The sequence below is a fragment of the Mauremys reevesii genome, linkage group 9 (genome assembly GCF_016161935.1).
Source record: "Mauremys reevesii isolate NIE-2019 linkage group 9, ASM1616193v1, whole genome shotgun sequence".
Taxonomy (NCBI): Eukaryota; Metazoa; Chordata; order Testudines; family Geoemydidae; genus Mauremys; species Mauremys reevesii.
The window spans coordinates 11,089,968-11,114,775 of NC_052631.1; the positions used below are offsets into that span (position 1 = coordinate 11,089,968).

At 41.4% G+C, this 24,808-nt stretch overlaps 1 protein-coding gene across 9 annotated transcripts in view; it reads right to left on the reverse strand.

The window, feature by feature from the left end:
• Nucleotides 1–23,977, reverse strand: part of PIK3CA (phosphatidylinositol-4,5-bisphosphate 3-kinase catalytic subunit alpha) — a 68,760-nt gene extending 44,783 nt beyond the window's left edge. Inside the window, exons 1-5 of one of the 9 annotated variants that reach the window (XM_039487928.1) lie at nucleotides 23,439–23,790; nucleotides 22,929–23,000; nucleotides 17,535–17,584; nucleotides 15,630–15,985; nucleotides 7,581–7,680 (exon numbers count right to left, since the gene is read on the reverse strand). The gene's annotated coding sequence lies outside the window, so the exon portion shown is untranslated. The other 8 variants (XM_039487925.1, XM_039487927.1, XM_039487924.1 and 5 more) reach the window with 8 other exon arrangements.
• Between the last annotated feature and the right edge of the window lie 831 nt (nucleotides 23,978–24,808).

Genomic DNA, 24,808 nt, shown 5'->3' on the forward strand with positions numbered 1-24,808 from the left:
CTGCTGCAGCTTTGGAAATTCTACAAATAGCAACATAGGCAATGGAACTCTCCATTGCAGTTTTAGTAAAATGCTACACTGATTTACACTCTATTCATGTTTAGAAGGTTCTTTATCACCATAAAGGCTAGTTTTTCTTTTGTTTTTGTGTGTGTGTTTTTTAAAAACTTAGATTCTGCAGACATTAAAAAAAATTATCTATTTGACCCATAGGAAGGCAATGTAGATTTGGATATTTTAAGTTCTACGTAGGTACACTCAGACCTATTAACTGCTCAACTAGATCATAAATAAGATTTTAATTTGAGATTTAAATTAAAACCATCTTCTATATATGGTGTTAATAACAAAAGAGTAGGAATGAAACTCTGAAATTATATAATCGTTTAATCTGAGTATTTCAAAGGTCTAAAGTAGGTAAAATGGGGATTGTTACAGATGGGGGAAATAAGGTGCACATGGTTAAACAACTTGCCAACGATATCAAAAACAGGTCTTTGGCAGAGAGAGAGACCCCATGACTCAGTCAGTCCTTTGCTCTACTGACTATATAGCATCTATGTTTTCTTTATTGTTTACATTAGCATCACCATTACCATTCCACTGATTATTAAAACAAAACTAAATGAGGCAAGAAAAGGAAAATAACCCACAATTGTTTCTACTACTATGTTAATAAACCCACGCAGGGGCAGCTCTAGACATTTTGCCGCCCCAAGCAGGGCGGCATGCCGCGGGAGGTGCTCTGCCGGTCGCCAGTCCCGCGGCTCTGGTGGACCTCCCGCAGGCATGTCTACGGAGGGTCCGCTGGTCCCGCGGCTCCACCAAAGCTGCGCGGGACCAGCGGACCCTCTGCAGGCACGCCTGCGGGAGGTCCACCGGAGCCGCCTGCCGCCCTCCTGGCGACCGGCAGAGCGCCCCCCGCAGTATGCCGCCCCAAGCACGCGCTTGGCGTGCTGGGGTCTGGAGCTGCCCCTGAACCCACGTATTAATACTCAATTATTGTAAATCTACTTAAACAAGCCTGATCTTGTAATTTTCTAGAAATCATATGCAGAAGTCAAATTTTTCTATATATTTTATTTTTTCATACATGTCACAACTGCATTTATTATATCCATGTCTCCCTCTCTCTCATTCTTCAATGTCAAAAGCCATTTTATAGAATGTATTTCAGTCTCTTATGACAAGAGATGATGCAGAAATTCTGATGTCTCAAAAGGATGGTGGAAAAATATATTATCAGAAAACTCAAGCCAAAAAAAAAAGTTGTACTTATTAACAGAAGGATACAAGCCAATCGCTTCTGGAAGAGTTTGTCATACAACCAATGAAGAAATGACAGGCTGGCAATATTTTCCCCTTCACTGTTTTTGTTCCTAGTTAACCAAGACAAGAACAAGACTCCCATCTACACTACCAAAATTATGGTTGTCTAACAAATTTATAGTTAAATCATATTACAAAAAGTGTTGTGTGTGTTTTTTTTATTTTTACCACCACCAGTATGGTCAGGAGAGATAGATAGGGGAACCATGTTACAAACCTAGATATCTACCAGTGTTAAAATTTGGGTCTCATGTTCAGAACATGTTTTCTGTCCACATATGCAAAACAAGTAATAAACATGGCTGTGTCCAAATCAGCCTAACCTCCATGACTAAGCCTGTTAATTTTTGTAGTGCAGACTGTGGCCTAGTTCTGTAACATTAGGCTGCTGAAAAGTGTATGCATTTTTTAAAAACTATTTAATTTTAGATTACATTATCAAACAATTCAGCAAGTCTTAGCAGACCCAAAATAAATTTTCAAAATAAAAAAAGCCAATGATGTTTATGAAGTACAAATCTTAAAATAGTCAATGTGTTTGTCTTCTAAGAGAGTGTGTTGGCTGCAAGTAGGCCAATGGGCAAGTCACTATTTTAGAACAATCACACTAAAACAGCGGCGTGTTTCCTTTTCTGACAGAGCAAGGGCTAGAAGCGTACGCTGGAACTGTGCACACATTAATTCTATGTGCACATTCACTCCACTTGTGCATGTAAGGATACCATCATGGTTTGTATTTGGAAAGTAAAAGGATTTCTGTTTACATTTTCAAAGTATAATTAGTGTTTTTGTCTTGTTTTTGAGAAAACTGGAAGGCTTCCTGGAATAAAGTGAATCAATACTGTTCTTAAACAGCTCAAGGACTATTACTGTAACAAAATTATTTTGGAATAGATATTACATAGACACAAATAAGGGTAGGGATGAGCACTTCTAAATCATGGTTACAATCACCCCTCCAGACCACCAGAATTTTGAGACACCATAAGTAGCCAGCAAGACCAAACTCACAGCCCCCTCATTGACCAAAACTACCAACTCTTTGGGCTGGTTACAGCGTCTTCCTGAACCACCATGTAATTGCATTCTCCTTTCCCAACCCCACAAACCACCTGTTGCAATTATTGCTAATGCACAACTATATTTTAGATTGTGCCAAAAATTATTAAAGTACTTTGAGTATGCATGTAACATATTTAATGTCTATCTTTATTCCTCTGCATATGGAGTAGTTAAAGGGAAAAAAAAAAAGCTTTGCAGACCACTTTCCTATTTGGTTTGGTACATACATTTTTCCAGTACTAAGAGCTACGCTGTCCGAAGACATACAGTATTTGTCTAAATCAGTCATCTGTATCACCCACTTTCTGGTGAACGAAAAAGGACCATAAAGGCGGCCCAAGATAAAGAGCGAAGCATTCTAGCTTTTGCTGTCATACAGCAGAACCTCAGAGTTACAAACTGACTGGTCAACCACACATCTCATTTGGAACTGGAAGTACGTAATCAGGCAGCAGTAGAGACAAAAAAAAGCATATACAATACAGTATTGTATTAAACGTAAACTACTAAAAAAGTAAAAAGAGAAAGTTTAAAAAAAGATCTGATGAGGTTAGGAAGCTTTCTGTGCTTGTTTCATTTACATTAAGATGGTTAAAAGCAGCATTTTTATTCTGCATAGTAAAGTTTCAAAGCTGTATTAAGTTACTGTTCAGCAGTAAACTTTTGAAAGGAAAAATCATAGTGCTTTGTTCAGAGTTATGAACATTTCAGAGTTCTGAGGAACTTCCATTCCCGAGGTGTTCATAACTCTGAGATTCTACTGTATAAAACTAACCCTGTTCTGGATAGATAAGGTAGTCTCATTTTCTCATGGCATTGCAATGAGGGCAGAATTAAGGTAGTTTGGCTACCTTAACTGAACTTCCATTCAATAAAACGTTTCATTATAAGGAAAGCTGGATGAAATGTTTCAACTGAAACTTTTTTTGGGTGAAAATTGCAGATTTGGCAACACCAAAACATGTTAATTCCTGTCAATTTTGCTGAACTGTTTTTGTTGGGGGAGGGTTTTTTTTTTTGTTGGGGGCGGGGGAAGACACCTAACCTCCCACCCGCCTAAACATTTCATTTAGATATTTTTGATTTATCTATTCTGAACAACCTTTCATTTAGAAATGTACTTCAGTCTTCTTATAAAAAGTAAACATTAAAAAATGTTCAACATCTAAATGAAACATTTTGTCTGACCAGAAAAAATATTTTTTTGACTTTTCAGAATTGTCAGCAAATAGAAAAATCAGGTATTTGCCTGGCTTTAGTCATAAACTGCTGTATACAATTAGTCAAGGCTACTGGGCACACTTTTGTCATGAACATTCATCTGAGGCCTTTACAAAGTTTAATGTTATTTCTTCCTCAACCACTTCTTTCCTGAAAGTAAGAATTTCTGTAGCAACCCACTCCAACTGACATCATCCAGGAGAAGTCATCTGATCAGAAGAATCCAGAACAAATTTTCCTGAATCTTGCAGTAATCTCTGCCAAAAGATAAAATGCAGATAATATGCTGGCTACCCGATTGCCACAGAACATTTAAACAAGCAATGGGGAACAAGATCAATAATGGAGCTAGACAAATGTTGTCCAATTAACCAGGGGGGAAGGGAGGGATAGCTCAGGGGTTTGAGCATTTGGCCTGCTAAACCCAGGGTTGTGAATTCAATCCTTGAGGGGGCCATTTAGGGATCTGGGGCAAAAATCTGTCTGGGAATTGGTCCTGCTTTGAGCAGGGGGTTGGACTAGATGATCTCCTGAGGTCCCTTCCAACCCTGATATTCTATGATTCTATGATTGTTTCATCAGAAAATCCTGATTTGATGAGGAAAGATGTTTTGGTGAACCTATTACAGATTTGACCTAACTTTTGTCAATGGAAACATGCCAGGGGGCCTGTGTTCCAGGATCCACAGCACCACGGTACAGAAACTGCTGGGGCTCTTACTGCTAGGCTCTCCACTATGCAGCAGTGCTACCAGCCTCCCTGGCACAGAGCTGGGAGCCTAAAACTCAGAGCCCAGGCTCCGGCTGAGGCTCTGGGGCAGCCCTGCTACTTAAGGGCGTCTAGGCTCCTTGCTTCTAGGTATAAGCTTGAAAAACCCAGGTGCCCTGGCTCCAGCTGCAGTTTGGCTCTCAGATCTGTAGCAGGAACCTGGAAGTCCTGAGAATCCCAGCTCAAACCAAGGCTCTCAGGCTCTCTGTTATGGAGTTGAGAATCTGAATCCTCGGACCAGTTCCCAGGGTCTGCTGCACCAGAGACTACTATCTATTAATCTGTGTTTTGACTGTGCCACCAAGACAAAATGGTTCTAAAGAATGGATGCAGCCTTAATCCCAGAGATAAACACGCTCTTCCATGAATCTGCCCGAGGGAACAGCACACTTGTTCTCAATGGCATATTTCCTTTTGCAGATAGAGCAGATCCATAGATTCAACCCACCCTACATCAAGATTACTCATGAAAATTCTCTTCTCTGCATGATCTGTAGTATAAAGTTGTTAGTGTTGGTAATCAAGGAATATCATTACTGTTAGCAGTTAGATTTACTGGAATTTTTTCAACTCTGGATGTTATCAAAGTAGCGGACTCTTTATTGGCAGGAGCTAAACTTGCATCTAGAATCAACATATTAGTGTCTCCCCAAAAGCAGGCTGAAGACCCACTGACAAGCTGGGGGAGGGGAGGGGGGAAGAGAACTGTATCCTCCCTAACAGCCTTCTTTTATCCTGAGGGTTGCTTGTCATCAGTGCAAAAAAAAGCTCCACTCCTGTGCAGGCTTTGCAATGATGAAGTTCTACAATGTTCACTATTATTCACTGATCAGCATACTACCTTATAGGTACAAGAGTTCAGCTAACATCCTTCCTTTAAGTTTTTCTCTCTTGCAAAAGGAAACAAGCAGTAGGAACTAACCAGGAAAGACAAAAGCAGCTCCATATATTAACTGTTGATGTACTGAACCACTAAATTAAACAAACGGTATTTCTGTTTGTAAGATCATAATGCATACACCTTAATTATAAATAAAACTGAATAAATCTGCATCACTGAAAAATAAGTGAAGTTTCCTAATCCTCTGCAATTCAATGCATAAACTGTAATCACTCATTTCACTTCCATTAGCTTATCCTTACAACTGACTGAGCCATTCAATAAACATGCTACCTTTTATTTCCAAATATAAAGTCAGTTAGCTTGTCTTATTGCAAGAAAAAAATCTCATTAAATTGCTTTGACACACAGGATATATAAGCTTCCTGTAACCATTATTCTGTTTCATATACATCCCTCTAGGACTTTTGTACACATTTGATTAGTCTTCCCAGTTAGAAATTCACTCCACAATCCACACAAAAAAATCTCCTAGATTCATAACTGAGTGACCCTCACACCCCACATGAAACAAACTCCAAAAATGTATACACTGTTCTCAGGCTTAAACCACCATATTGACTTTATTTCTCATTATCCCACTCTCAGCACCAACTGATTTTTTCCAACATAAGATTGTTATGACTTCAATTGATTCCCCAAAAGCAAAATTTTCTGGGAGGAACAGAAGTCGCTTTCCCAGGGGAAAAATATTTCTCTCTCTCTTCAGAACGTAAAGCTTTTATCCACTGGTGCCAGTATGTCAGCCTAGAAATTTCAAACTCCATAGACTAGAGAACAAAATAGCAACAGAGAGTACCGTGGCACCTTATAGACTAACAGACATATTGGAGCATAAGCTTTTGTGGGTGAATACCCACTTCGTCAGACGCATGTCACATGTGTCTGATGAAGTGGGTATTCACCCACGAAAGCTTATGCTCCAATATGTCTGTTAGTCTATAAGGTGCCACAGGACTCATTGTTGCTATTTACTGATCCAGACTAACACGGCTACCCCTCTGATACTAGAGAACAAAATGTTGTCTTCCCTCTTAAAGGTACATCAGTCACTCCAAAACCCCGCACACGGAAAGTTGGCAGGGTTGACAGTGTGTTTGCTTTCGCTGCTGTCCAAATCTGCTGCGTGGTGACAGTAAAACTGCCTTCAGTCTAGATATTTTCAGTGATATTTTTTTGTTCTGGCCTGTCTTCAGGCATTTTTCTAGAATACAGCTACAGACCAAGCATCTAATACAAAGACTTGAAATTGTCCTCTGCTATAACATTGCTGATGTTAGAAAAAAAATTTGTTGCACTGTATGTAAAGAGCTTCCTCGTGTCTTTGTATTTTTCTATCCTATTTCATCCATTTAACAAATTATGCAAACAGTGTTTTCGCATGCATTCTTGTATGGCTGCAAACAGCATAGTAAAAGGAAACGGTTAGGAGGGAATATAGCCCTTTTTGAAACATTGTATTGCTAAGGTTTTTGTTTGTTTTACAAAATGCCTCCTTGTCCGCACTACAAAATGTACCCATTGCTGACAATTGCTCTAGTTGAGCCAATTATGTTTAAATCAGTTTCTGAAACAGTGGTCTCAGCACTTGTTTAGCTGCACCCATTACCGGTGATGGGTAAATTTTGTCATTTAGACAAGGCTTTAGAGAGCTCTCTCTCCAGGATGAAATCATAAGTGAATATTATAACAATTACCACTAAAACCCAAACAGCACTAGTATCAGACACAGTGTAAGACACTACATAATTAAATAGCTCCATTTAAACCCATTTTGTTAATAGGATATGATAGAACCATGTTCTAAAATTCATATTATAAATTCTAAAGCAGCATTGTTGTAAAGCGTTTTCTTCAGAGAGGCCTGGCCACAAAAATAGCCCTGTAGCAGGGTGTAACTGTTTTTACCACCATGTAGTCTAGTCCTGCTCTGAGCAGCGTCTGAATAAAAAACAGAGAAAACACACAAACCCCAAGCCTCCCAATATTGATACCAGTGGTAGAGCTGCAACAATGGAGAATTACAAGTCCCTTTTTTGCCAATCCATATGTAGCCTTGCTGTCAAAGCACAATACAAGTCAGATAAGCTGAAGACATGTTTAAACAGAGGCTAAACACTGTTCCTCAATTCTGCCTGAAGTCCAGTGTACCTGGAGCCTGAAACTATGAAAAGAGGTACAAAAAACACACAGTAAGGTATGGAAGTCTGTGGCTCTAGGGCAGTGCAGTCTGCTCAAGTGTTTTGGGGTTGTTGTTGTTTTTAAAAGGCACTTATATTTTTGTCACTATGCACTCACGGTTTCAGGGACAGAAGGAGGAGGATCCTGGGAAAGAGGCACTTCGAATTTTAGATGACATCACAACCACCTCTGTAACCATGCTTCTCCTTAAAGGACCCTAAGGAGTAAGAACATGGAGAAGGTGGGAACTCCTGTTCTTTTTCCATGGACATTTTCTTCTCGTTTACAATTTTGCTCTCCTTTCCACCATGCTGTGTGCATGCGTAATACAAGGGTGAGAATTCCAGTGATGCAGTGTTTCTCAACTAGTAGCCTCTTCAGATGAGATAGAATGTGTTGGGATTTTTTTGTTTTCAAGCAGTGACATACTGTTAAAACGCTAAAATTGCATTTTGAGGCCTCTGAATGCCAGTGTGCCTTCCTTCCTTGAACTTCCACATATCTGCTAAATCCTACTATTCCAGTGAGGACTTCTGGCCTCTATATGGAAAAAGTTTCCCATGCACAGTTCAAGAGCCCTGCTCCATAGTGGCTTTACATTGGCTGAAGGTGCCCTGCTACACCTACAAACATGTTGTGAAGTGGGGTGAGCAAACACTGGAGTTTTTTCAAGCTGTTAAGGCAGGTCTGTGGTGCTGAAGAAACCCAGGGGAAACAATAGCAACCACCTTTGCAGATGTAAAAATAAAACTGTCAGGTTTCCTGCCTGCTTATGGGTCTCAGAGTTTCTACACTAAGTGTATCATATATTGGTGACATGAACATTTAATAAGAGAGCACAGAAGAGACCTCAGTGATAAAGCAGAGAGCTTTAATTTCATTTTTGTATACAGAAAATAAAAAAATCTTCTGCCCTTTTTGAAACAGTAAGGCAAAGTGATGGGAATGAGGGTTTATTTTTGAGTTTCTTTCGTATAAAACTAAGTGGATTGGTAGCCAAAAATCTAACTAAAATATAATCTCCAGCTATGATTACGTTGTTTGCTTAAATTTTTCCTTCTACATTTATTTCCAATTCTCTACTCTTCCTGAGATTTTGGAACCCAGACAGTAAACAGAATCGTTCAAAACAGGAAATGCTGGCGCGCGCGCACACACACGTCAGAATAGAAAGAAAGTTCAGATATAGGCATTTTGTGGATTTTATTCCATTCTGCACCTTTATGTAGTATCTATAAACAGGTGCACTCTAAATTTAAGTTGGGAAATACACTAACCCAGGCATTTTTGCCCCATGTGTATGCACTGGGAGGGTACGCATGAACTGCAGTTAGCTTGGTGGTCAGCACCCAGGTTAACTTAGACTGGGTGTGAGTAGCCATGCTGCAAAGCCAAATTCTTGTGTCCTCCCTGGTGCTGCACTGGTGTTCTTAGGACATTTGGGGGCACAGACCTCAATATTTTGTGCTGCAGCGGGAGGGGAGTGCTTGCTGACCTTTCTCCCTCAGCAGAGTGTTAGTAGTTACTGCCACTTTTACCTACTCACTGCAGGGTTCTTTGTCATGGGGAGTTCAGAGACAGAAGCTCTCAGCAGGCCCCTGGCTCTTGAGAATCATAGAATCGTGGGACTAGAAGAGACTTCAAGAGGTTATCTAGTCCAGTCCCCTGCACTCAAGGTGGGACTAAGTATTATCTAGACCATCCCTGACAAGTGTTTGTGTAATCTCCATCATTAGAGTGTTTAAGAGCAGGTTAGACAACCTCCCTAGGCAATTTATTCCAGTGCTTAACTGCCAGTTAGAAAGTTTTTCCTAATGTCCAACCTAAACTGCCTTTGCTGCAATGTAAGCCCATTGCTTCTTGTCTTATCCTCAGAGGTTAAGGAGAACAATTTTTCTCCCTCCTTCTTGTAACAACCTTTTATGTACTTGAAAACTGTTATGTCCCCTCTCAGTCTTCTCGTCTCCAGATTAAACAAACCCAAGTTTTTCAATCTTTCCTCACAGGTTATGTTTTTTTAGACCTTTAATCATTTTTGTTTCTCTTCTCTGAACTTTCTGCAATTTGTCCACATCTTTCCTGAAATTGTGGCACCCAGAACTGGACATATTCCAGATGAGGCCTAATCAGCACAAAGTAAAGTGAAAGAACTACTTCTCCTGCTAATACATCCTAGAATGAGGTTTGCTTTTTTTTTGCAAGTGCTACACTGTTCACTCATATTTAGCTTGTAATCCACTCTAACCCCCAATCCGTTTCCACAGTACTCCTTCCTAGGCAGTCATTTCCCATTTTTTGTGTGTGCAACTGATTGTTCCTTCCTAAGGGGAGCACTTTGCATTTATCATTATTGAATTTCATCCTATTTACTTCAGATCATTTCTCCAGTTTGTCAAGATTAAAATTCAAAACAATCTGATCTTCCAAAACACTTGCATACAATACCAAGCTGGGAGAGGTTGCAAACTTTATAAGTGTACTCTCTATGCCATTATCTAAATCACTGATGAAGATATTGAACAGAAGATTGGTAGCTGCACACCCAGTCTAAAGCCCTCACATGAGCTTGGTGACTTCTCATTAAATGCCTGCCCCAGGCACTGACAGAACTAAGATCCAGTCCCCAACCTTAATTGCAATAGAAGAAGATTTAACATGGATAAAAAGCTGTAAGAAGGGGAAGGGGTAATAAAAAGTAGCAAAAACTTAACTAGCAGTGTTTTGGCTTTCCCCAAATTGGCATATACTGACCCGCTGCTGGTGCACAACCCTCACAAGCCTGCACTGGGAGGTACTGTAATCACTGAATAAAGAGCAATCCGTCTCCGGATTATTTTTATTAATGATAGCATTACTGTAGCATGTCAGAGACCCTGCCATGGAGCAAAACCCCATTGTGCTAGGTGCTGTACAAAAACAGAACAAGAAGGTCCCTGACCCAAAAAGCTCACAATTTAAGTATAAAACAAAAGACAACAGGTGATTACAGACATGAGAGTAAAAGACAGATAGACAACATTGGTCAACATGATAGGCAGTGGTATCAGCACAATGGTGAACAACAGTCGTCAAGTTTTTTTTGTCAGCATCACAGAAAAGGGGATAATGTTAAGAAGGGATTCGAAGGAGGATAAAGTAGCTCTAAGATTGTTTATGAGGAACTCTTCCAAAGTGTGAGGACAGCATAGGAGAAAAGCATAAGTGCTTGTTTGAAAAAACGTAACAAGTCGACGATGGAGGCTGTGGCACCTTATAGACTAACAGACGTATTGGAGAATGAGCTTTCGTGGGTGAATACCCACTTCGTCGGACGCATGTCGTTTTGTCGTTCAGTTGCCAGTGTAGACAAAGCCTCAGAGGGGGGGGGTAAGGCGCAACACCTGAATAAGAGCCTACATTAACTCTGCATGGATGATAAACCCTGAGACATCTTCCCTCTCATTACATAACCAAACCAAAGCCAAAAAGCTAACCAACTTATTGAATTGGACTTTATCTACCTCCCTGCCCTACACTTCATACAATTACGTTTGAGACAGACAATAGGATAAATGTATTTTCCCAAGGGGAAAAGTGCTCCCCAAGGTTCTGGATCCATTATAAAGGGATGCTATCCTCTAAACTGACACATGCAAATTGTTTAAAATATTTGGGGGTGGAGAGAGACGTTTATTTAAAACCATGCATAAAAACAAGAACTTTGACAGAACAGTACAGGAAGGTGTAGTTAATATTCTGTCCTTTAGTCCAATTATTGCTAATAACCTTCCACACACCCCTCCAACACTACTTTACGGAAGCATCAAATACCATTTGTTAAAGTTGAGGACTAGCTGGCTACCCCTAAGAGAATTCAGTGGGTCCACAAGTGTTATTTACTGGCATAAGATGGAGGTATGATCCCATGCAACTCCACACAACCTCGTTTGTGCATGTGCATTCCTGGGCAGTGCCTCAGCAAGACATGCTGAAGCACTGAATTTTAGAGGCTTTCAACATAGCCAATACTGTGCTGACAAATGTCTAGCGGTCTGGACATCAATCACACAATATATGTCATTTTCAATGTCAATGCTTCTATGGAGGAGCCATTTACCCTAATTTATACCAAACACTTTGAAAGAGGAGCATTGTTGACAGTGAAGCAGCAGAGATGTTATCTATCATAGATGGCACTTACAGCTACCTGTTTAACCAGCAGGATCTAAATGTTGAGACTCCCCTATATACAAACAAGACCTATGACCAGATGAAGTTCAGAGTTTTGAACCAATTTTACTTTACATTTGTGAAATGGGACAGTAAACGAACAAGACTACTTTTCTTTGTGAGGAGCTTGGCCCATTATCACAGTAATTGTCTACATGTATGTGGACTGCAATCACTATGGACAAGTGCTATTGCTTTGTGGACACTGGCTAAAAATAGAGTATTACTCATTGGAACATGTGGTTGGTGTGGTTAAGTCAACAGCTGGCACTTAAAAAAATCTGATTAGAAGAGGTCATTGGTATTAGGGTCCCAGAGATAATGGAAGGAGCATGAAGGGGGATTTAACATCTGTCGTGGAGCTATAGACCTGACATGTCCACCTTATGATGCGGTTATTCTGCAATACAGACAGTATTGATCACCCAAAAGCCAGTTTCCTGGTGTCAAAGGCTGTTGGCTGGGCAGAAGTCATGACAGAAGAAGTCAGATTTGCATACAAAGGGTAGAATGTCAGAGTCACCCCCATATGCCAAAGAACTGAATTGTACTTCTGCTCTGTCAAAGCAGGTGACTCAGCAGGGGCCCCGCTTAATAGAACTACTTTTCCTTCACACACAAGCACTGAGAAACAAGCTGTGCTTTAGCTATTACCTCAAAACAAGTCAGAAGATGGTAGAATGTGCCATTGAAAGGGAAAGTTGGAGATGGCACTTGCACAAGAGTGCCGATTAATATGAAGGCCTGTGAAGTCTGTAGCAAGTAGGATTTAAATTCCATTCCTCTGTCACAGACAGACTTAGTGTTCTTCAGCATGGTCAGGTAAGTTTTGGGTTTTTTTTTTAAAAACCCAACAAGTCACTGAAAAGTATTGTTATTTTACATGAAGTTCAGTTTAATAGTGCCCACACCTATCAAAATGCAGTTGTGACTGCAGTTGTGCTTGGTGGGGGCCTCCAGGGCACCCGCCTGTGCTCCAGGAGCTGCCACTGCTGGAGGGGGGAGGTGGCCCTGGACTGACGCGGCTCATGGGGTGGGGGATAGCCCGGGACCACTGCTGTTGTGTGTGGGGGTGTGTAAGGGGTGGATGAGGCTGGTCCCGGGGCCACCTGGGGTCAGTCACACCTGCCAACTGCAGAAGTCATGGAGGTCCCAGAAAGACACAGAACTCATGCCTTCCATGATCTCTGTGACAAACTCGCAGCCTTAGTGATTACCTGTTCTTCTCATTCTCTCTAGGGCATCTGGCATTGGCCACTGTCGGAAGACAGGATACTAGGCTAAATGGGCCTTTGCTCTGACCCAGTGTGGCTATTCTTATGATAATGCGTAACTATAAATGTAGGAGTTTTCAGCAAAAGCTACACATCTGGGCAGCTAGCTAAAGAAGGGTAGTGTTTTCTGCCTTTGCAGTTGGGGCTTTTAGCATGTAAGCAGGACAGGTACATTTTCTTTCCATACCTTAAAGAGGGGAAACTTAATATGGGATAGGAGCTTATCATAATGCTCCACTGTATCCAACCAAAGTTCAAACTAGTATAGGTAGCATTCAAATTTCAAGTGGCACTAGGCTTTCTAGTGAAAAGAAATTGGGAGCCAGGGGAAGGTGATGGTCATTTAGAGCTATACACCAATTTTACACTGGTTTAGGTGAACGTAAGCTTCCATGTCTGGAAGGTATGATTCACAATCAATGGATAAAATTCTTAGGCTGTGCTGCATAATCTACTAGCATGTTCCCCAGAAGAACAAAAACTAGGGTGCTATCATTAAAGATGCTTCCCCTCATAAATTTGCCTTTTCCACAGAAAATATGGGTACTCAAAAAAAAAAATGCCTTGCAGTAGGCAACCATTGCTATTAAGGGACTTTTACAAGTCTTCAAGTACAAGGAAGCCTCAAATCCTTTGCCAGCAGTTTGTTACAAAAATCTTTAAAAACTAAAAACAAATAAAATAAAAAATAGAAGACTAAAGGTAAAATAAGAAACCACTGACAATTCCCAACAGAGTGAAATTTAACACACTCACGGAGTACCTACGAAAACTATGAAAATCAAATTCTACTAGTTCTGTGGACTTATGGAAGAGTCCCATTGTGACCAAGTCTCACCACAACGTGTTTAAAAAAACACCCATGTACACGTACTAGAACAGCAAGGAAGGGAGGAAAGATTAAGACTGTGTATTGGAGGAGATCCACACACTAACAAATTTCAGTTGTACATTAGTAACACATAAGATGGTATGAAGAAGGGCATGCAAAGTAGATGTGGTGAAAGATGAGTTGAGTCACAGTTGTGCCAAATCATTTGACAATACATTTAAGCAGGTATCTGCTGTTAAGGCATTCCCATCTATTGGTAGTTTATTTAGATAGCAGCAGTGAAACACTCCAGGGTTAGGAATAGTTTGCATGGCTCATGCATGAGGAAAACGAGAATAATCTCATTTTCTACTAGTTCTCATTTTCATCCGTCCTTGTCTCCTGCTGGAAGTTATGCTGCCTGTCTGTAGGTCAAAGTGCTCCACGGTTGACCTCTTGATTTACCTAGACAAAGGCTTAGTGGGAGAGGATAGCTACACTAGTACTTTATCCACCATTTCAATCCATGTTTAAGAGAAAAACAAAAACATTGTTAGAATAATTTTACTACATTAGGACTGATTAGCTGCATCACAGAGGAGCATGGATCAGCATTCACGATGTACTCCCCGTCAATATCTGGCCTGGGGAACTAATGATCCAACCAGCAGACCAAATTCAGTGATGAATCCTGGTCACATGCCACCTGAGGCACGTTGCACACACGCTAAGACGAAACTGCATCACAAGACAAACTAAACTTTTATGCAAGCTATGACTTTTCATTTAGAGTTTGTGTTTTGGTTTTTTGAAACACAGAAGTGGAACTACTTTAAGAAAGCCAAATCTATTCTCTTAAATACAAATTTCACCTAGCAGCTTAGTTTTAGGCATTTGTGAATGCACGTATCACTGGGTTCTTTGACCGTTACAAATATGTGTAACACCTCAATTCTAAATATTACTGTTTTATACCAATATGTACTAAAAAAAATTACACACTAATCTTTGTAACTATGCCATTGCAAGTGGCATCACAGCTCTAGCAGATATTTCACTTGAACATATGCCCTCTCTGAGCTCCAGAATTAATTTATGAGCAAGCCCAAGGCCTATCCAATAGCTGTAATTATTTGATTGATACTCTCATTCAGTGGAAAAGGTTGGTATGTTCCCTTGGTACAAATAGAATGGATGAGCATTTTCCTATTTGGTGGCAAAACTGGAAGAGATTTTATTAAGGTGACAGCAAGTGACTACAGAAAGGATGAAATACAAGAGATCAACCATTTAAAGAATTTGTTTTGCATACTCTATTAATGGGAACTTTCTCAATACACCAATTAGTTTTATTAGTGCCTGGGCCATGCATATATGTCAGTGAAACCTATTATACTCAGTTTAAGTATTTTTTTAGTGTCTCATTTAAAAGCTTGACAGATTCAGAGAGAAGCTTCCACAGCCTCACTAGCAACCATTCACACTTTCATGAGGACTACAGTTGTGGCACCTGGCTTTGAGGTTCCCAACTGAACTGAGAATTTGCTTATAGAAACAGTTTGTAGATCATAAATAGGGTTGTATGTTTTGCATTATAGCAATTTAATAACCACGTAATGCAGATTTAAAAATTCATATTTTCATCAGGGAATTTCCACATTCAGCAATAATGGCATAAATAGAAATCTGTTATAAAAAAGTTTGTGGTCAAGAGTGGGGTTAGTGCTTTGCAAACTTAACATTGTTTAATGACAATCAAAAATCACGAACACACTAATAACAACGGTATAGGCTCTAAGTTAAATGCTGATTTACCTCACCATAAAAGCCTATGCAATAATTTTCACAAGAACAAACAGTGCTGTTTAATACCTTACAAAGAAGGCTCCTCATCTCCAATCATGTTTGATAATCAACATTTATCCACTACTTATTGTTGCTCTCCTTGTGCCTGAAGCTTCATGTCCTCAATCTTTAGTTCATTTTCATCTTTGTAGTAGCTGGCCTCATTCTTGTAGCAAGGTGAAGGTGAATTGCTTTCAAAAAGCATCAGAAACTTCAGTGTTTTGACATGCCAACATTAGATTAAATTAATCATAGAAGTGACAGGCCTTTCCACCCATGACCACAGTTCCCCTCAGACTATCATGCCAAACCTTCATTGCTTCCATCTTCTCTCAACACTGCTAGATGCTTCTTGATGTTGTGCACAGTCTACTGATTGCCAACTGCTGAAAGAGGGAATCAAGTTCAGACTGAATTCACTTTTGTTCCTGATGTGCAAAGAGAATCCTCAGCTGCTTGGACCAAGGCACATATGATCAATTAAGGCATTCACCATGGCTATAAATACTGGCACAGAACTTCCCATTATAAAGAACTAGTTCTTATACCGATCAGGTACCTGTGTTTTATGGATGCATAATTCTAATTTATGATATACTGCACTGCAGGACTACTAGTTGCAGGAAAAATGGAAGTTAGGAAAACGAGCTAAATAGATTGGTGCTAAAATCAGTTTATTGTATACTTTTCTCCCTAGAATGGATGGAAAGCTTGAACTACGTCAGCTCAATCTTTATCAATGCCTTGACATTTGTAGTCAAGCTGACTTTGAAAAGCCTCTGCATGGAGAAAGACAATTCTATCTCAAAGGAAGTCTGAATTAGATTAGTGTTTCCTCCCAATGTCTCTTGTGTGGAGGGAGCAGTACAGAGCTATTACAGGCTAGTTCTGAGCATTAGATTAATTAAGACTTCTAAAGCATCTTAATGCTGCGACTGTTGCAAATACATTATTTGAGCACTAAGAGATAAAGCAGTCTGGCTTGTCTTGCCCAAACTGATGCTATAGTACAAAAGACACTATTAGGAACAATTATGAAAAAAAGTCAGTTTTAAGACGTGTAAACATTAGAATATGAAACATATAAAACACTCAATATTTCTTCATTCTGGAGAGTGACAATGGAAGCATCCGTTGGACATTACTTTGTAGAAGAAATCTTTCTTCTCCCTGGAAGAAGAATCATTCTATTGGCTAAATATTACAACCAATTAACTCAATGTTCCAGGGTGTTTTACGGTGAGGCTTTGTCTAAACTGGAACCTGAATGACAAAACTTTGTCGTTCAGAGGCGTGAATAAAAATCACACCAGCGCTTTTCATCAGCAAAACTTTTGTTGGGGGGTGGGGGGAGGGCAGGGGGGCAGCGCTTTGTCAGCAGGAGAGCTCTCCTGTTGACAAAGCTACCACTGCTAGTTAGGGATGAAAGTTGTCAGCGGGAGAGCTCTTCCCCGCCGACAAACAGTGGCTACACTACATGCCTTTTAGCAGCGTGGCTGTAGCAGCACAGCTGTGTCACTAAAAGGTGCGTAGTGTAGACATAGCCTAAGTCTTAGTCAATTCATCAAGCCTTCTGTATTTGAAAGAAGTGTTAACAAGAGTTTTGATTTTACAAAGTCACCAGTGATAATTACAGCCCCTCATTAAAAGAACGCCTTCACGCATAGAAAAGGAAAAATGCCAGAGTATGTTTTCTTCTGCATATAAGTTGTCTTTAGACAACTGTTTTGTACAAGTGTCTGTTTTTCCTGTGTAAGTGCTTGCTTTGACACAGTGTATTCCTGTTGTATCTAAGATTAAGCAGTTCAAAATATGCATCTGTATTTCTGCCTGACTTCACTGAGCTGGCTCCAACTTTGTGGTGGCATAAGGAAGGTGGACATGAAAAAAATAGATGAATCCATAGCCAGTGCTTGACCCAGCTGTTCTTACCTGAATGTCTTTGGTAGAGGTTCTCCTTCTCTCTAGATGCTAAATCATCTCTGTGGCAAATGAGACAGGAGCAAGTTTTGAAGAGATAGAATTATGCCAAATTAACGTATATTCAAAGAGCTTCCTAGGTAGGGCGACCAGATATTCCGATTTTATAGGGACAGTCCCAGTATTTGGGGCTTTTTCTTATATAGGCTCCTATTACCCCCCGCCACCTCCGTCCTGATTTTTCACACTTTCTGTCTGGTCACACTATTCCTAGAGAAGGTTACCTACAAAGATACTCATCATGCCCCATTTTGAATTATATGATTTGAACACTCTCATAGGATCTGGATATACTGAGTATAAACATTTCCAACAAATACACTTAATGCAAGTTTACCCGTCAAGTGGTTTTGCTCCTTCCTGGACTAGGAAAATGAGAATGCACATGGAGGGGGAAGGGAAAAAAAACAATGCAGCAGGGATGTGGTGGAACAAGTTTTCTGAAAGTGGCAATGTTAAAAACAATGGAACAGAGCAATAATCTTCTAAATCGGTGTTTCCCAAACTTGGGACACCGCTTGTTCAGGGAAAGCCCCTGGCGGGCCGGTCCGGTTTGTTTACCGGCCTCGTAAGCGGGTTCGGCTGATTGCGGCTCCCACTGGCTGCGGTTCGCCGCTCCAGGCAGCCCCCATTGGCCTGGAGTGGTGAACCGCGGCCAGTGGGAGCCGCAATCAGCCGAACCCGCGGACGAGGCCGGTAAACAAACCGGACCGGCCTGCCAGGGGCTTTCCCTGAACAAGCGGCGTCCCAAGTTTGGGAAACACGGTTCTAGATTAACATGTGCTCTGCCCACAAGAAACCACACATCACTACAAGTAATGAAAGCTCTTTGTAATCAGCATGACAGAAGGTTTTTTTTTTTAAAAATGAGTTTATATGGATTTTATTATATCCTAAAATACCCTGAATCTGTATGTTTTGATTGCTCCTATTTATCTATTAACTCCCATTTTACTGACAACTTTGGTTTTATAGAAGCTGTTCAAAATTTAACACAATAGACTTATAGCAGCTGTTTTAGGCTCTTTGTAAAGCATCATAAAGAGATTAAAAACAGAAATACAAACAAAATTTCAGAAAGCTATATTCTGAGTTCATCTAACATTCGTAACATCCAGGAGTACTTCACATACTTCACACACACACACATCACTATCTTCTATACCAGAAAACATACTGGAGGAAGCAGAGGCATTAGTCTGTTTTCCCCCAATTTTTAAAATACGACACTGTCTTCTTATGCTTTTGTGTGAATTCCCCCCCCCCCCCCCCTCACAACTTGAGGGATAGGGGAGAAGAAAAGTGATCTCCCGCCAGTTTTTTTTTCCCTTCTTCAGAGAAAGTATTTCTATCATCTCTTCTGGTCATTACCAAAACTTCAACCTGCAATCTGGTGCATTTGTATTGTCTGTGGCTACATTAGATTTGACTCCTACAAGCATGGACATTGTTATGTCAAATGCTAACTTTATTTTATTCTGGTCAAGAACTCATACTGCTTACACAAAATACACATTCAGCACATGACTGACCTTATACACCATACTGGCTTTTTTCTACCAACTACTGAACACAGCCATCCCCTCCACCACAATAAAAGTTTGTGAGCTATGCACATCCTTGTATCAAAGGGAAGATAAACCTCCTGAATCTCAAAACACATTAATAGTACTATCAGTCTGAACTTTGACTTTTTATTTCCCAAATGTTCAAAGTTACTATTTAAACAAAACTTTCAAATTAAATAATGATGAGACAAAAGCTGGAAGGTTTATTATGTTTAATGCTGCTGATGTCTTTAACTTATGCCTTTGAAGTGTTTTTCCTCCCCAATAAGTTCAGGAGCATGTATTAATTATGAAATTTAGTTTTTACCAGCCCTTTTTTCTAGAACTATGTAGTCAATACTTAGGACACTGATATAAAGCCTATTAGTTGTCCAGAATGAAGGAATGCCTTACAGTTAAGGTACTAAATTAGACAGAGCAAATCTACATTTGATCCCCAGCTCTCCCACAGACTTCTTGTGTGACCTTGGGCTAGTTGCTTCATCTTTTTGTGCCTCAGATCTCCATCCACAAAGTTGTGGTAATTTTCCCTTCCTTTCAGTTGTGTTGTGAAGATAAGTTTGAGGTTTATAAAGTGTTTAATTATAGGACCTATGTTATAGTAATAAGTACCAGATAGAAAACTGGAAGAAGCTGAACTGATTATTTCTGTGAGAATTGTTTGGGGAAAAATGCGAGTCTTGCACAGGGCTTATCAAGCAGGTGTTTGGGGCGGCAACTCCGGAGCGGGGCGGCACTTTAAGGTATTCGGCAGAGGGTCCCTCACTCCCGCTCGGAGTGAAGGACCTCCCACTGAATTGCCGCAGATCGCGATTGCAGCTTTTTTTTTTTTCCCCCGGCTGCTTGGGGCAGCAAAACCCCTGGAGCCGGCCCTGGTCTTGCATGCAAAGTACCAGCTTAATTAATGAAAAAATGAAGCAAGTTGTCTGATAGATGTATAAAACCTCTGAAAATAGGGTTTAAAACAAACATTAACAGATAACTACAGCAATAGTATTAGAAGCTGTATTATTATAGCACAGACTTCATTAGACTACACATTTGAGTTTGTGGAGGAGTTATCAGGAAAGAAGTCCAATCCCCCCAACCCACCCCAAAAAGGTGATTTTCTTCAGTTAAATAGAACAAAAAGCTGATGAGTTGGATGACCCTGCAAGAGAGACATTTGACAGCACCGCCAACATTAAAACATAGCCAGAATGGTTTATATTCCTATGTTTGGCCTTCCAGCAACTTTTCAGCATCATGTTCATCCAAAAAGAGTCTGTTTCTCTTCAACATCCAAAAAATGACAACGATTCATCTAGGCCTAAACCATGGAGACAACCATAACATTTTAAAACAAGTTTTAAGTTATCATCACCTTCAATATAGCACAACTGAGCAATTTAAGAAGCAGATACAGCTTTCTCCTAAATACACTGGACAGATTCAAATTCACAGATCCACTATTAGATACAGAAGTGAACAGGAAAAATGAAATGAAATAATATTGACACTAATGCACTATCCTGAATTAAACAAGAGAACTGACAATGACTAGAAGCATCTGCAAAGGGACAAATGTATTCTACTTAATGCTACTGATTCTAATCTGAAAAATGCTGCATGTAAATTGCTAAGAATGCAGAGGTGAGCAGATCTTTGCTAACTGCACAGACAACTAAAATAAAGACTAGAGAACATCTCATGTCCATTTATCCTGAACTTGCCATATAGTGTTTGGCACACTATTTAAGCCTTATTGAGAAAGCAAAATACCTAGCAGCCCTAAGACATATTGCATAATTTAAAAAATTCTTCCATAGCCACCATCAACTTCACAGTTGGTTGTATTAGGGCTTGTTCACATGGAAACATTGACCAGAATATCTATTGCAAAATAAGCTATGCCACAACAGCTCCCATTTTTTGGCACTATTCTCAAATAAAAATCACTTTTATTCCAGAATAATTACCCCAGTTTGGAAGCATCCTAATTATTCCACAATAAAGTGATTTATTTTATTCTGGTCAATTTCCCCATGTAGATAAACCCTTCGAACTGATAGCTCATTTCCCCAGAGACAGTCTGCATACTCTCAGGAAGTGTACATCCAACTGATGAAATCTGCACTGAGCCAGAGGACTTTGATCAAACATCACCTTACATGCAAAGATTCTAAAAGAACACACTAAGTTTACAAAAGCAACTGAAGGAGTTTCAGATCAGAGGCTAGTGACACTGACAGTCTCAGTGGAAATTTAGCTTGATCTAATGAACAAACTAGAACCATACAAGGACACACACACACACAAAGAATTTCTCCATTATTTAGTCAGGATGGCTCCTTCTGCAGCAAGAGAGAGACCCTTGTGCACATCTAAGTGGTGCTCATCAGGCTGCAGCCCTTTTTCTGACTCTTCCAGGGCCTGGCTGTATTCCCCGCATCTCATCTTCTCATATTTGCACACCCCATCTGTGGCCCCACAAAGCTGCAAGACTTCCTCCTGGCATCAGCCATGATTGCTATCTGCCAGACAAGGAGAAGGCAGCTCAACAGAGGTGCTCTCACTGTGGAGCCGGTTTTCGCTCCCATGTTGCTTCATGTCTCCAGGCAGAGTTCCTCTGGGCAGCGTTCACTGACTCCTTTGAAGCAGGGCTTTGGAGCGGAGCCCAGAGCTGGAGCGCGGAGCAGCTCCGGAGCAGTTTTTTTGCAGGTTTTTGCCTGGAGCTGGAGCAGAGCCGGAGCATAGCTCCAAAGCCCTGCTTTGAAGAGCCAGGACTGTCCAGGGTTCTTTGCTCGGTGTCCCCATCTGGAACCCGCCTACAACTCCTACTGGTTGAACCCAGAATAGAAAATTGAAAAGCAGCTATTCTCTTTGATTTTAAATGCTAAGAAATCCAGATTTGTACCCAAATCTGTTTCGAAGGAACATGTATCAAAACAGTGGGGAAAAATGTGGAACTAAACCACAGCCAGGGCCATTAATCTAGTGTCTGTTTTTAAGAGGTCTGCATTCTCATTTAGACAGTTCAGAATGTTTTTAAGCTCATTTGGACTGGTTTAATCCAAGTTTAATAACAGAGTAGATGCTGAAAAACAAAGTACATTGGTCTCTAGAAGCAGATACGAGAGTGTTATTAACAGTAATACCTAGCTCTTATATAGTGCTTTTCATCAGTAGACTTCAAAGCACATTACAAAGGAGGTAAGTATCATTACCCCAATTTTACAAGTGGTGAAACTGAGGCATCATTACTTGCATTGTAGTAGCACCTAGGAGCCTCTGTTACAGACCAGGAGCCCAGCGCTAGACATCATGCATAAGCAAAAGACATTTCCTGCCCTGATTAGGCTTATCTAGTTAACAGACTAAGAATTCAGTTGCACTCTACTACCAAAACTAGAAGCACATCATCGTGGATAATGTATGCATTTTTATGTTTGAAGAATAAATACATTTTATAAAGCAAACACCACAGTACGGGCTTTGTGTTTCATTTAATAAACTCTGTGTTTTTCCCACTGTTTTTTTTCTTTATGGTTGGAGAAGAGCCATTGCCACCTTGTTAGCCACCAACCTTTGCCATGAGGTACATAAAAACACTACACATTAGTCAATGCATTAACAAAATATCTGAGGGGACTATTAGCTCAGCAATTGCCCTATTTATTGTTCAGGTCCTGTGTGTATACACAGAAAGGCATAAGATTTAAACTGAGAAAGCTGATTGAATTTATTTGTGCGTAGCTTAGAAACAACACACAAGACACTTTTCAAAGAGCAATCTAACCTGAGCTCACCAGACTCAAGTGCCACCCAGTGTAGCATCAGCCGGTGATGATGTTTTATTTCTCAAATTCTCCTATAAAGCAGAAAGTGATATTTTCACACTGGGATTTTTTTTTTAATTAGCTTGTCAAAACTCTTCAGAGCAGGGACTGGGTCTATGTTTCACAACAGAGCCCGATGCTGACTGAAAGCTCTGGGCACCATGGCGTTAATACCGGCACCACAGGAGCAGCCATCAGAAAATCAAGAGGCACCGTGTGGTGGCAGAAAAAACAGCATTTTTAGAAACACTCAAAATTAGCGACCAAGTAAACCCCCGTTTCTTCATTTCCTAGCGCAGGAGCCGGACCCGTTTCCCAGCCCCTGGGCTAGGAGGCGGATCTACCCCCACCCTGTGGGGCTGTCGGCGGGTGGGGGACAGGACAGCAGCTCTGCCTCGTTCCGGGGGAGCTGCGGGGGCTCCCGCGTGGCTCGGGGTCCCTTCTCCCCCGCCCAGCCCCGGGTGACTCACCTCTCGCTCCCCGGTGCGTTCGGTTCCAGCGCCGAGGCCCGAGGCGGGGCCGGCTGGGGGGCGGGAGAGGCAGCCCCGCACCGGGGGAGGCGGCCAAGACCGGGAGCCGAGGGGGAACGAACAACGCAGCCCCCCGCCCCGGCCGGAGCCTCCGCCTCCCCGACGGGCAGCGCCCCCCGACGCCCCTTCACGCCACCAGAGCCCGTCCTCGGGTCTCCGGAGCCCGGCGCTTCAAGGGCGCAGCGGAAAGCGAGCCGCCGGCCCCAGCGCTTCCCCGGGCCCCTCCGCGCCTGGGAGAGCCGCTTCCCCACACCGGGAATAACAGGAAGGGAGCGGGGGTGACCCCGGGCGCGCACGGACTCACCGGAAGTGATTAGAGAGAGCGGGGGGGGAGGGAAGGAGCGAGCGAGGACCGTTCAGTGCGCATGCGCCGAAGGGGCACAGGGTTGGTGCCGCGGGTCCTTCTTCCCGCGGTCTCTAGTCAAGGGCCGAGCGCGCACCTGGAGGAGACACGACGCTCCCCTGCCATTGACTTTGTGCCAGCGTCTTCTTTGTCTGACTCCTGGCGGGAGGGCAGAGACACAGTGCATGACGTAAACCAGGGGTTCCCCATCAGGGGGTCGCCAGGTTATTACATGGGGGGGTCGGGAGCTGTCAGCCTCCACCCCAAACCCTGCTTCACCGCCAGCATTTATAATGGTGTTAAATATAAAACATGTGTTTTTAATTCCTAAGGGGAGTCGCACTCACAGGCTTGCTGTGTCAAAGGGTGGGGGGTCACCAGTACAAAAGTTTGAGAACCACTGAGCTAAACAGGGTAACACCTCACTGCATCATCAGCTCTCAGAGTGATGTCCTAGCCTCATGCTATCATGGTCAGCAGAGGAAATGGGATTACTCACATGGCTGTGCAGTAGATGGACATCATTGTTGGTAGGGGCTTCGCCCTGCTGACTTTGTCCTAGTGAATGCCACACGCATGATAAACTGATTGATCTAATAGGTCTTTTCAGCCTCTGAGCTATGTGATAGATTTTATCAGTTTGCCTAATGTGATTATTTCCATTATACAAAAAGAATCTTCACTATCTCTTGAGATGTATAGTCCTGGCCACTTCAAAGTAGTGGTGACCTCATGAATCACCATTTGCTATGCTGTTCATTTATAAAAGGCTTGTGGTAAAATCACAAGGTCCTCACTGCTTAAAAGTCATTTCTCTCTCTTGAGTAATTTATAACATCTCACTTGTATTTTGCTTTTTGATTTATAACCTAACAAAAACAACATCTACTTTGCTAAGAATGTTGTCAACCCACATATCTTTTCTGCACTTGGAAAGAAATGCTTTGAAATTGTTTTGATATTTTGA